Genomic DNA, 10478 nt, shown 5'->3' with positions numbered 1-10478 from the left:
ACCACCCAGCCCCTCCTCCACACCACAGGCCCCTCCCCCACACCACCTGCTCTCTCCTCTTGCACAACCAACGGTTTATTCAACAAATACCAAATAAGCATTTGCCCTGGGCTGGTCTCTGAGCAACTGAGTCATTAAGGGTGCGATGTGGGGCCCTTTTGAGACCACCCAGCAGAGGGCTGGCTCCCGTGGGTGCTCACTGCTGCAGCTCCTCACCTCTCTCTGACTGGCTCAGGTGCTATGGGGACAGAAGCCTGGGACACCAAGCGTGAACCCAGGGTGGCACCCATAGAGCAGTAGGCAACACGCTTGTCACCACTGTGATTGCCTGGCACTTCCAATGGAGCAGACCACAGCACTTGAACCAGGACGGCCGAAGGAGGCTGTTCCTGAGCACACAGCTCCCCTGGATTGTGCAGTGCCCGTCCTGCACAGCTGCACCGTGGCTCTAGCCCTCCAGCCCAGGCGGTCTCTGTAACAGCCCGTGAGAAAGACAAATATATGGCTGACCTCGGGTGAGAAGCCAGGCTTGCTGCTGCCTCAGGACCCCCCCACCCCCAGCCTTGAGGGGCACAGAGAGCACTTCTCATGCCAAAGCTCAGGGGGCCCCTTTCCTAAACTCTCCTCCTGGTGGTCCTGGGGCTCCAGGAATGTGGGCTGTCATTCTCCTCCTGTCGATAGGGCCAGCCCTCGGACCTGTAGCCTCAGGGGATGCATGGCCTGCGGCCTGTCCAAGGCAGCTGATGCTCCCCAGACACAGGACTCTCCATCCCTGACCACCGAAATCCAGGTGAGTGGAGCCGCCCCATGAGGTCACGGCCGTCCCGTTTATCAGCCGGACTGAGAGTCAGGCCCAACCCCCAAGGCATGCAGGGGAGTTGGCAGGGCCAGCCTCTGAGAATGCCAGGCCGCCAGGGTGAGCGTCTGGGGCAGAGGCCTCCTGGCCAACTCTAACAACACGCTCCGTTGGCAGATTCTCTGCCTCCCGCCAGGTGGCCCATTAACCACCTCAGATGCCACTAGAGCTGTGTCCAGAGCTGGGCTGCGCCAGGCGGGTCTGCCACTTGTTGAGCACTGACTGTATGCTGACACAGTGCCAGGCCCCTCATCAAAGTGACCTGTTGAATGTCCTCACTCCCCGAATTTCAGTGAGACACCTCAGCAAGGTCACGAGATTCATCCCAGGTCGCGTGACAACAAGGCCGGGCCCACCTGTCCTAGAGGCAACAGCGCACAGATCTGCTGCCTCGGGTCCCCTCATCTGCCACCTGGGCAGACATGCCGGGTCTGCAGCCCCCAGCCCAGGGCCTGCCCAGGAAGGAGCCAAGGATGGAGGGGAGGAAGCCGGGCTGAGCAGGGACCGGAGAGACAGGGGCCCAGTGCAGGGCGCCTTGGGTCTCGCCTTCCTCCCTGGCGCGGAGGACCGGTGCTGAGCAGGCAGGTGCGGTCCACTCCCAGGGAGCCTGGAGAGGCAGACGGCCGCACTCGGCAGGACGGGGAGCTGTGGGGAGCATCACTTCCCAGCTAGGCTAGCCTTCGGGTCCTCTTAACAAGGCAATTTTGTAAAAACTTGATTAAGCAGCAATGACGACGGTATGTCCACTCAGACCAGGTGTCCGGGCGTCTCCTCCCGGCCTCCCTTCTCCCTCCAGCTGCTCACGTTCTTACCGAGCATCCCTCTGCTCCGCTCCCCACAGCCCCTCTGTTCAGACCTCCTCCTTCCTGCCCAGACTCTCAGGGGTTCCGGTCCAACACAAACCTGAGCCCATCTCCCCTGCAAAGTCTTCCCAAGGCCCCCGCTGCCCTCAGGTGGAAGCCTAAACCCATGGCCTCCCCCCACGGTGCCAGCGGCCCCTCTGCAGACGGCGAGGCCTCTGTACAGCTGTTCCCTCTGCCTGGAATGCCCTTCCCACCACCCCCCCGGAGGACTCGCCCTCATCGCCCTGGATCCTCGAGGAAGCAGCTCTCTGACTCCCCTCCTCTGCCCGTCTGGTGCCAGGCGCTGTGCGAGGCCCATGCAGGTGCTCCACGAACGCCAGCAGGCGGGGTTTCAGGAGCTCTGGCAGGCTCGGGGGCCCTTGTGAGGGACTCAACTGGAATTTCACAACTTGTTAACCTTTGCGTAAACTTCCCGCCGGCGCAGGGCAGATGGCTGTGTTTCCCAGCTGAAACCAGGACATTGTGGCAGTCTTAGTTTCAACAAGCACATAATAAGCCTCAAGAACACAGGGTCACACAGACGTGCCGGGCAGGTGCTCCCCTTTCTCCTCCACGGAGCATCTCACCAGCCGCAGGGCTGGTCCGCAGACCCGTGCGCATGGCTCTCAGCTGCCTTCGCCATGCGCCAGGCGCTGAACGCCCATTTCCCAGCCTCCCTCTCCACTGGGATGGCCATGTGTTATGGGCTGAGTTGAGTCCCCCAAAATCCATACGCTGAAGCCCTAATTCCAGCAGCTCAGAATGTGACTCTATTTGGAGATACAGTCTTTAAAGAGGTAAAATGAGGTCTCTAGGGCGGCCCTCATCCAGTCTGACTGGGGTCCTTATGAGAAGAGGGGATCAGGACACATACACACAGAGGGACGACCAGGGGAGGACACAGGGAGAAGACAGACATCAACAAGCCAAGGGGAGAGGCCTCAGAAGGAACCGATGCTGCCCACACCTGGATCTTGGATGTCCAGCCTCCAGGGCAGGGAGCATAGATTCCAGGCTGGCTCCTGGCTTCCGCGGCCCCAGCAAATTTGTGCTCTGTGCAGCCGAGGTCTGGGCAGCGAGGTGTAAACTGAAGTTTGGGGATGGGGTTTCTGGGAAGGCGTTAGGAAAGCGACAGCCTCTGCTGGGAGCCCCTTTGCCCTCCCTCGCTGCCTGCCTGGAAAGACAACACCCATTCTGAGACCGTGGGGAAGCCGGGGATGGTGATGAGAAAAACATGGAGGCAGCAGGGTCCTTGAACGGCTGGCTGGGCTCCGGCTCCTCATTGGTGGGATGCACCCCCACCTGCTTCAGCCACTGCCCAGCGGGTTTCCTGCTCCTCACAGCATCCTTGGGGGACCAGCGCCTGCTCTCGTTCTGTGCACTCTTCCCCCAGCCCCTCCATCCCTCCCCCGTAAGGGGCCGGCTGCTTCTCCACGCTCACATCAAACCACCCGTCCATCTGTCTCACCCACACTGCAGACCCACGGCCGCAAGAGCAGCCGGTCCGGAAGACGCTGCGAGCAGACCCTCCTCCTTCTCGCACATTGTTGGCAACCGCTTCTGCCGAGCTGACATGTTTGTGCTAACTGTTTAGAGAGGGCAGTATCGACAGCGTGTCTGGGCCGTGACATTCCTTCATCCTGCCTCGCGCCTGACTGCCCCGTTCTTGGCTCTGGGCACGTGGCCTCGAATGCTTGTCATTGGAACCCCAGTTCCTTTCTGTGTGGTCAGAGGCGAGTCTCTGGCCCTCTCTGGGCCTCAGTCTCTCCGTATACAAAATCGTGGGAGAGCCAGACTTCCAAAGGCCCGTGCAGCTCCGACACTCAGGGCGTGCGTGAGTGGGCGCGGTGGGCTGAGCAGCTCCTGGGCGCAGTCTGAGCAGGGCGTTATTTGTCTCGTGCCTGCTTTCCAAGGCCTTGGGGGAGCCCCCCTTCCCCAGCCTCTGGCATCATGGGTGGATTTGTGACTGTCACTTTCAGCCATTGGAATTCATCCCAGGTTCATTTTTAATCTCGAGCTTGTTTTCAGCTTCATCGCCTCCCCTGTGCTCCAGGCCAGCCTGAGCCGGGTCTGGCTGCCAGGAGCGCGAGGCAGGGTGTGAGCTGGCTCTGACAGGCTCATCAGCTGCTGCCCTGCTTGGCGGGTCAGGGAACAGAGGGAGGGGGGAGGGAGAATACTGTTACTCTACCACCACCGGCTTCTCTGTCTGCCAGCTGCCCCTGCTTCTGCGGCGAACTCTACTGCCATCCTCAAAGCCCTCTGGGTGGCGAGCGTTGGAAAATGACACCTCCAAGGCGTGTGTGTGGGTCCTCGGGGTGGGAGCCGTATGGGGCCTGGCCCCTGTGCCTGAGGGTCTGACTCAGGCTGATCTCTCCCCCCTCTCAGCCTCTTGCTGCTGCGGTCCTCTCTCCCAGGCCACGGTCCCCTGGGTGGGCACTGCAGATGGATCGCTAGCTACATATGTGATGACCCCTGGACCGCAGGAAGCTCATAGCGTTCATGGTGATGGGAGTGCAGGCTGCTCCTGGCCCCTCCCACCCGGACCCCCAAATTCTCCTCCTCCAGCCTCTGCTCCTGGAGGGCCCGGGGTGGCGGGGACCGCCCGAGCAGACAGCAGCCTGGCAGAGAAGGCCCTCTCCCCTTCAGCTCAGCAGGCGTCCTGGGGGACGGGGAGCCCCTCGGGTGAGGCAGAGCCGCAGCCTTCTTCCCAGGACGCACAGTGCCCGACTGCAAAGTACCCTCCCCTCCCTCCCCACCGTGCTCCTCAAAGTGTAACAGCCACACCGCCGGGCACGGGACGGTCCCCTCCAGCACCGCACCGCTGGCCCCACCCTGGGAGCCAGGGGCCCGCTTTCCCGCCCCTCTCGTCCCATTCCACTCACGAGCGGCCGCTCGGCTCAGACTCATTTTGCCTGTTTCCGCTTTGCTGTCAGTGGGAACACGCAGTGTGTCTCTGTGTCCAGCGCCTTTCGCTCGGCCTTGCGTCTGAGAATCACCCTGTGACGTGTGTGGTTGCAGAGCATCCAGTCTCGTGCTGGTAGCTCTCCGTCCTGCGGCTGGACCGAGGCCTGTCCAGGCTCCTGTGGATGGGGACCTCGGCCGTGTCCACTCGGGGCTGTTGGAGCAGAGCTGCTGTGAACGTGGGGTGCGGGGGCGCCCGCTGCACTGTCTGCGGGGTGCGCCCAAGATGGCCACGGGTGCAGTGTTGGCAGATGACCAGTGGGTTTCCGCTCCCACCGCCTCACCCACACCGTCCCCCATCTTTCCGCGTCACCTGCTCTGGGCATGCGGAGGTCGTGCTGTGGTTTTAGCCTGCAGTTCCTGGTAACTGATGAGGGCACGTGCTGGTGGCCATTTGGTGTTTTCATTCCCGGGGTGCCTCTGCCCCATTTCCTATTTGAACCCGAAGCGCTTTGGTCCCACCACCCGCACCGCCATTTCCCTGCTGACGCTGACCCTGCAGAGGGGCCTCGCCCGTTTTTACTGTTTACTGAGGATTCAAGGAGGCACTCCTGCTCTGGGACCCATCTCCTGAACATCCTAGGGCAGGGTGTGGACCAGGTCAGGAAGCACGGCGTTCTTCTGAGCACCAGATCCAGCCGCTGCCTGCCCCAGGGCCCATCTCCTGAAGATCCTGGGCAGAGTGTGGACCAGGTCACGGAGCGCCGCGTTCCTCTGAGCACCAGGTCCAGCCGCCGCCTGCCCCGGGGCCCATCTCCTGGTCCCCCTCCCTCTCCTGACCCTGCCACTGCGTCTGCCCCCTGGCAGTGGGTTTCTGTCCCTCCTGGGAACCCCCAGATCCTGGCACAGCTGGGGGCCTCCCTCGTGGTGGAGGCGGCACCACCTCACTGTCCCTCTGCGTGGAGCCTCCATCGACCTCCCCCAGGGACTCAGTTTCCCCATCTACTAAAAGTGAGTTTGAACTCAAAGCTCTCCATGGGCTTCCAGCTGAGAGCATTTCCCTCGGTTAAGGGTCCTCTTTAAAAATCATAAAGACATACAAAATTCTAAAATCAAAGAAGAGAATCACCCGCTCACCCCTAGACAATAAACGCTTCGTTTGGGGTGTTAATTCCAGACCTGGTCCTGGAGGGACTTTTCTGAGCATATTACACCACCAGCACTCATACCATTCTTCTTCTTGTTTCTTCTGTTAATATTCGACTGGAAGTGTTTTCCATGGCACCATTCGGTCTCACTCCATCTTTTTAAATGGCTGCGTGATATTCGTTCAGACAAGCTGGACCGAGGTTTCCTTGGCCACTTCCCTGTGGTTGTGATGCGGGCTCGGTGAGTCGAGGACTCGAAAGAAAGAGTTCTTGGACTCTCAAGGTCTGGCAGTAGTGCTCTTTTATTCAGAGAATAGTGTGGAGTAGCATGGGGACAGGACCCGTGGGCAGGAAGAGCTGCAGACATGGGTTGAGGGTAGGGCTAAATTTAAGGCATAGGTATGTGAGTTATCTGTTTACAAGACAAAGGAAAGAATGTGTAAAAAAAAAAAGTTGTTAAAATGGTCTCAGCACAGGTGGGGTCTGGCTATTGGGTGGTCCTACAACTCTAGATAAGAATCAGACCGGATTAAGTCAGGATGTCTTATGCCCCCCGGAGGATGTTGGTGGTGGGGGGAGTCAGCTACATGAGGCCACCAGACAAGCACAATAAACAAGGGCAAGATCACTATGCAGACTTAATCCTTGCCGTCCCCATTAAGAGTTTCCAGAGATAAGGCCATCCCGCCTTCCTGCTGGTGCACAGAGGGAGACACCCCCACAGATGGAGACTTCCTTCACAAATGCACACGTCTCTCATCAAAGGGCAAGTAAATTCCAGTTTTCAGAGCCTCCTTCCTGTCTGCAGTTTTTAAAAGTAACCAGCCCAAAATAATCCTCATCAGTTGGACATGAAGTTTGCATTCTATGACAAACGGCACAGCGTGCGTGGCCCGGCCCCTGTATTGGAGATTATTTCTTTAGGAGATGCTCCCAGAACAGGAATTTCTGGGTCGAGGTCCGCGTGCATTTTTGTTGTTTAATGGCTGATTTGTTTGTTTTTCAAACTCGATATCCCAGTTACAAAGCCAACAGTGGGCACGGCTGCTGCCAGCTCACCCCCAGCTGGGGCACCGCTCTTCCAGGACATTTTAATTCAATAGGTGGAAAGAGACCCCCTGTGGTTTTAACTTGCCTCGTGTTTCCTGGCAGGCTGCCTGCGACAGCTCAGGGGAGGCGGGCTGAAAGGAGGTTTTATTCCCTGCTCCTCCCTGTGGCGCCAAGGCCAGGATGAGAGGGAAGGGCCACATGGACTCGGAAGATGCTGGGCAGGCACCGGGAGCCCTGGTTCCTGTCTCACCCGCCCAGGGGCTGTAGTCAGACCCGAAGAACCGTAGCTTATCCCTCCTCATCCTCTACAGGGAAGGGTGCATCCTTGGGATCCCCCAACAGACACCCAGGGGTCACCCTCGGCCCCCTGGAACCTGGCCATGTCAAGGTCCTGGGGTGCTCCCTCCCTCTGGAGTCCCTCCTCTCCACGCCCACTGACACACCTCTCTGAGCCAGCATCCCTCAACCCTGGGTGAGAGGGCGCCGCCTCTCTGTGCTCCCTGTCGCTCTGGGGGCCAAGTGGAAGCTCCTCAGACTGGCATTCAGGGCCCAACTCACGTTGGTCTCCATGGACCTCCCCCTGGTCCCCCTCCCCTCGCCTGCCTGGCACCAGACACCTCACTGCCTCAGGCCACTCACCTCGCCCTCGCCCACCTGAGGTTGGACCCCCGAGGCTCTCACTGCAGCCCCTTCTCGCGTCCTCAAGTCCTCGCTGGGAGGGGGGTGGGGGCGGGGTGGCGGTGAGGGAGGCGGGGGCGGCATCTTCATGTCGAGCCCTCCCGGGCTGCCTCTTCTGGGTTCCGGCAACTGACACAAACTTGTGGCACCTCATTCTCCTCGTCTGTAAAGTGGGGCCACATCGTCTACACAGTGGGCGCCTGGGAGGACTTGAGAGGATGCAGGCCAGCTCCTGTCTGATGTTCAGTGAGTGGGAACTGTCATGCTGCTGCTGTTGTCACCATCATACAGTGTCACAGTGAGGAGGACAGACCATCTGGGGATTGGGGTGCACAGAGGACGGGCCCCATGTCCTGCAGACGCCCAGCCTGGCCCGGCCACAGGGCTCATGGGAGCTGCAGAGAGAGCTGGCCCGAGGGCTCGTTGCAGGGTCTGGTCTGGTCACAGCGGAGGAGGCGGAAGCTCCTGCTGGCCGGAGGCTGCAGCCTGAAGGGGCGGGGCTGTCCTCGGTCCCGCTGCTGACCCTGGATGGGCGGGCAGCTTAGCCCAGCCTGTGTGTGGAACGGCTGTGGCCTGCCCTGCCCCACTGGACTGTTTGGGGGCCTGGCCCTGAGTGTATAAACCGGGCAAGTAGCATCAGAAGTTTCTCCAAAGCATCCATTCTCTCTTGGCCTTGCAGCTGTTTTTCCTTAAAAAGAAAAACAAAGTAAAACCAAAACAATGAAGCGGGGTTTCGCGGGCAGGCTTGCCAGGCCGCTGTCAGATATGTGAACAACACGAACAGCTGTGCTGGAAAATGTCAGCTTAAAAGAGCCCTGGGCCCCCTGGCTTGAATTTGCTGTGTAAAGGGCCAAGCACCGTCCTCCCACAATCCCGTCAGGCCCTCCGAGGACAGAGGGGCAGCTGGGCCTTCTGCTCAGAGCCTTTGCACAGGCTGTTCCCTCTGCCTCCAACACCATTCCTGTCATTGTCTGCCTAGCAGCTTCTCTTCTGGGGGCCGTTCCCAGACCAGGCCCCCCTCTCTGCCTCCCACCCGCCTCTGCAACCCAGTGGCCTTCTTCTGTTCATGCACGTCCTCTCTTAAAGGTGTGGGCTGGGCCACAGCTCTGTGGGTCTCTAGAGCTGGCACATATGACCAGTGTCGGTTAATCCTCGTTGGAGGAAGGCCCCAGTGGACCGGGTGCCTGCTGGCTCCTGAGCACCGCTGCCGTCACCGGGCCCGGCCCTCTGCAGAAGCTCCTCTGACGCTGCGTCTGATCAGTGGGGAGATGTGGCGTCCTTCCTGAGCGCCTGCGGGTGAGAGTCGCTGCACTGCACTGTCTCTGAGTGTGTACCACCAGGCCAACTCAGCCAAGCCACACCTCCTCCAGGGAGCTCTCCCCAGCCCCTGGGTGGCATCCCCTCCATTGGTGCACCCCGTTCTCTGATCATTCTCCATATAACACCTAAGAAACAGTAAATGAGTAAATACACAGGACGCCAGACAGTGGTAAGTGCTGTGGGGAGATAAAGACGGGGGCCAGGCTGAGGGGAGCAACGGCAGAAGCAAAGAAATGATTGGAGGCTCCCACGGGGACCTGCCGGCGGATGTGGCTCGGAGCAGCAGAGGTGGTGAGAAGGTTCTGGAGCTGCTGGGGGTGGCACCTTCAGGACGTGCTGGTGATTGCATGTGGCACTCGGGACCGAGTGACAGCTGGTGCAGGCTGTTCCCCCTGAGCAGGTAGGAGGCCGGGGGACGGGTCTCCAGGGTGGAGACCCTGCGGGGGACACAGGACTTTGGAGCAGGGGGAGCCGATAGGCAGGGCTGGCTTCAGAGGGAGCGCACTCTGCCATCTGTAAGCCTGGTGACCTGGGACAAGTGACGGGTCCCTGCCTCCCGGCCTCCCAACTGAGCAGTGGAAACACAGCCCCGCTGAGGGCCTGGGAGAGGAGACCCTGCACGTGGAGGCTGCCACCCAAGGATCCCGCTGCTATTCCCGTGAAGGCTGCTACCTGGTCCTGTCCCGGGCACCCGCGTCCTCTTGCTCCCAGGGGTCATTTAGGGTCACCCAGCTCTGGCACCATTGGCCACACTTGCTCCTGCATGCCCCCCGTGCCTGTGGTTTCACTGGCTAGCAGCCCCAGCCTGTGGTCCCACATCCCCCGTCCTGGGGACACCTCCACGTGGATGGGTCAGCCCCTTGCCCCAGCTTGTGAAGGAAGAGACGGCCGTGAGGGGTGCCCTGAGCAGGGGGTGCCGTGAGGAGAGGCGCCCCCTACATGGAGGGCAGGCTGGGAGGAACCTCGGTGTCCGCAGGGCCTGAGCTCCTCCCCGTGAGCTGAGCCTGGGCGCAGCCCTCAGCGGTCAGAACCCAGGCCGCCTTTCACTTCTCGCCAACGTCCTTCGTTTGGCTCCTTCTAGAGACAAAGGAAACCTCTCACTTGGTTTGGGCATCCTTTGGGTCTGTGAGGACCTCGTGTCTGGTCCTGTGGGCGGGCGCTGGGTCCAGCAGGCCCTGCCTCCTCACATCGCACCCCTGCCCCAGAACCTGCTCCAGCCCCATCCTCGAGGGTCCCCATCTCCTTTCTCCCTGCCCGGCCCGCCCCCTGCCCCTCCTTTCCGAGGCGGTCTCAGCCTGGGGGCTGCTCCCTGGGCCTCTCCCCCACCACCTTGCCCCTTCTGCCCTCTGAGCTGAACTCAGCTGGCCCTTCTCTCTAACATCTGTTTAACAAACACACCCAGGGCGCGTGCTTGGTGCTCCGTTGTGAGCGCCCTGCGGACAGTAACTTCCTTCATCCTGTTTATTCACCCCTTCTTAGAAGTGGAAACTGAAAGCACAGAGAGGACAGGTCGCTTGCCCAGGGTCACACAGCCATCAGGGTGGAGTCGGGATTCAGACGGACGCCTGGCTCTCACATCTGCGCGGCCTTCTGTCCTGGCCATCCCACCCTGTCTTCCCGCGGCCCCAGGCAAGACTGTGTCTGAGCATCACAGGCCCACAGCAGAGTCGGGGCTCGTCACAG

The sequence above is a fragment of the Equus quagga genome, chromosome 3 (genome assembly GCF_021613505.1).
Source record: "Equus quagga isolate Etosha38 chromosome 3, UCLA_HA_Equagga_1.0, whole genome shotgun sequence".
NCBI lineage: Eukaryota > Metazoa > Chordata > Mammalia > Perissodactyla > Equidae > Equus > Equus quagga.
This window is presented reverse-complemented; position numbering follows the sequence as displayed.